The sequence below is a fragment of the Urocampus carinirostris genome, chromosome 16 (genome assembly GCF_059441175.1).
Source record: "Urocampus carinirostris isolate Australia breed hairy pipefish chromosome 16, RoL_Ucar_1.0, whole genome shotgun sequence".
Lineage (NCBI taxonomy): Eukaryota > Metazoa > Chordata > Actinopteri > Syngnathiformes > Syngnathidae > Urocampus > Urocampus carinirostris.
In genome coordinates this window covers 28,835,689-28,840,187 of record NC_142364.1, presented here as the reverse complement: position 1 = coordinate 28,840,187, position 4,499 = coordinate 28,835,689, and positions in this window count along the sequence as shown.

The following is a 4,499-nucleotide window of genomic DNA, read 5'->3' as shown; positions in this document are numbered from 1 at the left end:
TGGACGTAGTGGGTATCACTTCCGGTTATTATTTTAGCGGTAAAACGGATATAAAATTAGATTTAGAGCAGGCTCCATTGGGTTAAAAATGGAGACCTAACCAGTTTTTCTCGTGTATGGATGAATATACATGCAGATATGTATATGTTGTATTTGTTTTTATATTTATTTGAATTCAATTCAATTCATCATATAGGTCTTGAAAATCTGTTTTAAGCACTTTATTTGATATTTGTTTTACAGTTGTATTTTTGGAGTATTTGTGTTGTATATTAGTAGTATTCATATAGTATTTCCATAGTAATAGTCAAGTCATGTGTATTTGTATGGCCCTTACTCGCAAGAATTCTCATAGGGCATGTAAATACCATTACAGTCAAGCTCTTATTACACTATCCCTGATCTAAAACCTACATGAGGGCAAGGAAAAACTCAAATCCTCAGCATGAGAAAATTAAGAAAGGTTGATAAGGTTCACAAGGTAGTACTTTTGTAGTATTTCTGTAGTAGTTTTGTTTCATTGCAGTCGTTATTATACTTTTGTAAAATTTCCGCTATTTGATTCCTGCAGAACATTTTTTGTAGCATATCGATAGTATTTAACTTTCATTTCATAATAAAAAGCAAAATAATATATTGGTTCACTGTTTCAAGCACTTATTTTGGTATTTTGTTTTGTAATATTACTGCTTTTGTAGTATTTATAAAACTGAGTTTTAGTACTATTTCTGTTTTAAGACTTTTGTAGTATATCTGTAATATCGCTGTTGTTGTTTTGTGATATTTTTCTGAAATTACTGTAGTTGTATTTTGTAGCATTTCTATGGTATTTTGTAGTATTTTGGTAGTTGTTCTGTTGTACATTTTTTGCAGTAGTTCTAAAATAGAATTTTGTAGTATTTCTGTAATAGAGTTGTTGCATTATAACTGTAGTATTTTTGTACTATTACTGTAGTTTTATTTTTGTAGTTTTTCTGTAGTAGGATTTTTACCATATTTCCATTGTATTGTTTCCGTAGTAATACTCTAGTTGTATTATTGTAGTATTTCTTTAGCGGAATTTCTGGATTAAAGTATTACTGTAGTAGTATTTTTTTAGTACACTTATTTCTGTAATATTTTTTCTTTTCAGGATGAAAAAAAAACATACAAGTTCTCTGTTTTTAAGAACTAGAATTGATATCCAGTTATGTTGTTAATATACACTATCCCTTTAAAATGTTTAGTTTTTAAACAGTCAATAATATTTTCTTGAAGACAAACCACAGGAAATTGTGCCCCTACGACCCCACTGGTTAAAGGACCCAAACAATTGACCAAGTCACTTTCATTTGTATAGACCTTAATCACAAACGTCTCAATCAAGTCAAGTCAAATTTATTTCTATAGCCCTTAATCACAAAAATGTCTCAAAGGACTGCACAGGATTACAATTACACCATTACCTAATCTTAAACCAATGAGGGTGCATGTGGGCCGCGGGCTGTACTCTGCCCACCCTTGATTGAAAAAAAAAAACGAAAAGTACATTACTGGAAAACACACAAATATGACTACAGTATATGAAGTGACATATCTAAATGTTATTCAGTAGGGAAAAAAGTGACTTCCGATAGAACACAATGTCTAGCTTTACAACTGATGCAAATCAGTTACGTCGGTGCACATAACACGACGCCCCAAAATTAGTACCGCCCACTTACGTTGTGGACGCGCCCATTAGATCCATTTTATTGAAGCAAAGAATGAATGAAAATTCAACGTAAATGCAAAAACAAACGCACGTTTTTCGGTATGTGGGAGTAAGTTGAAAGACAATCTTTTTTTTTATTTTATTTTTAAAGGTACATTACATGGTTGATAATAATATTTTTGTGTTTTTGACACACAATGTTAGTAACTGTACATCCATGCTAACCTTTTGACTTTAAAGGAACAATTTGTATTATTTTGCACCTTCTCCTGTTGAAAAAAACAATACGGATTTTAATCATAAGCATTTAAATAAATACATTATTAAATAAATGTGCATGTTTTTAAATAATCGAAGGTAGAAACGTTTGTAACTGTTTGACATAAGGTGAGGATCACCTATCGAGAGCTGACGTATTAACCGGCCATCTTTTTTCTTTTTCTTATGTTATTTATTTTTTCACCTTTTTTTCTTAATGTTTTTGTTGTTTTCTTTCATTTTTCTTCTTGCTCTTCTTCCTTTTCTTATCTTATTCTGTTATTCTTCTTCTTGCTTCCTTATTTTCTCTTTTCTTGTTTTTCATTTGGCTTTTTTCATTTACTGTTTTGTTTTTTGGTCTTTTTTCTTTCTGTTGTCCATTTTTATTCAATTTCTTTCGTTTTCTATTTGTTCTCTATCTAATTATTCTCTTTTTATCGCTTTAACTCACAAAAGGCTGGGCGCAAAAATAAGAACTGTGCACTTCGAGTCTTTGTAGTTTGTATTCACCTCATGATTTTTACCACTCGTTTTTGTTTTTACTACACCATTCAGCTACATCTAGTGGTCAAATATTACACACTGTCCTTTTAAAAAGTAGTAGATGTTACTACGAAAGGTAAGAAAACGTTTCATTAACTTCAATGGTGAAATTGGCAGGGTTGGGAAGGTTGCTTTAAACATGTAATCTGATACAGTTACTTGTTGAAATATCTAATCAGTAACGTAATCCGAAGACCATAATATTGCAGTGACGTAACTTGACTACTTTTAATTATTTTGGATTAGCACAATACCAAATACATAAATCAAAGACCAAATAAACATGATTTTTAAAAAAAGATAAATGAAAAATGTAATATTGTAAAACTTAAAATTGTAAAATAATTGGAGGAAACTAAAATTTAACCACGTAGTATAGTTAAAAAAAAAAAAATCACATGCGAGACAAGATATCATGCGTTTTAGTTCACATTAACCTCAAGCAACTACACGAGTGATCCCAAGAGCCAAGAAGAGATCCGCAGGTTCGAGAGCATTCTCCATTCAGGACCTGGTGCTGTGGCATGCTCTGCCCACTGAGATTCGATCTACATCCTCAGTGGAACTGTTTAAATCTAGGCTTAAAACACACTTCTATTCTATAGCATATGAATAACCAATATTTTATGCTGACAATATCTGTGTAATATTTGTTATTGCAACATCCATTGCAGCCTGGTCACCCTGGAAGGGGGATTACCTCATGTGCAGTCACTTCTCAAGGTTTCTTCATGTTCCTCATGTTGAGGTTTTTGAGTTTTTCCTTGCCATCATGTTGGTTTTAGATCAGGGGATGGTGTAAATATAGTCTGTGGTTTGCGATAATCTGTGGTCTGTGCAGCCCTTTGAGACTCCTTGTGATTAAGGCCGTCACAAATAAACATGACTTGATTACCAGAATGTGTCAAAAAAGAGAGAGAGAATGCAAAGACAAACACATCTTTAATTACATTATAGCATTTGTTCACATGTAAGGATACAAATACAAAAACAGTACCGTATTACAAACTCGACTCGACAATGTTCACAAAAAAGCATGACTATCTCCTTTGAGTCACACTTTTATATTAAAAAAAAAAGATTAATTTACCAATCTGATTTGAATTTATTACTGTACCTACTTTAGCGTTCAACTTTTTCTTTTCTGTTGTCATCTTTCAGAGTATTTTACGAATGCGTCAGAGTTATACAGTATGTGCTTGTTTATAAACGGAAGTGACAAACTTTTACCAAAACGAAAATCATTTTTTTTTAATTCACGCACAAATACGTAGTCTCACTTCAAAATAAAGCAACTAAGGAACTATATTACCTGACCCGAGTCAAGATTTCTTATATTGTTATTGAATAATAGTAATGGAAAACCAAAAAAAAAACAAAAAAAACTAATGAGATTTAAAAAAAAAAATGGTAAGCGCTTTTTAAGGGGTGAAGTGTACGCTTGATAGTCTATAGAGCTCTGAGAGACTTCATGTGATTAAGGGCTATGCAAATAAACATGATTTGATTTGGCTATTGTTGACGAGTATGACCAGTTTAAAACTTGAGAAAAAGGTTCGAGTTTGTACTGGTTTTTCTTGATCGTCTTGAAGCACTACCTTCCTTCTTTCCCCTCCTTTCATTTATATGAAAGAAAAAAATGTATGCACTGCACGTTGGGAGCTCCTCACCAACAAGGAGCCGTTTCCAATGGAAACGCTTTCTTCTCTTATTGTGATTGGTCAATGTGCATTTAAAAAAAATCATGGATTATGTGTTGCTGACTTTAAATTTGTTGATCTTATAAAATGTTTTGCATTTTCCCCCCCCCTTTTTCCATCAAAGAATTATGTGTTTACTCCTTATCACGTGATCACTTTACGTTGTTGTTATGATGCACTATTCTTGTTTTATTGCATTATTTTTATTATTATTATGAAAACCAGTTTTCAAAGCACTACGCTGTGATTATTATTTTTTTGCTTACTCATCCTGATAGTCTTTTCTCTTTTTTTCCTCTTCAAAG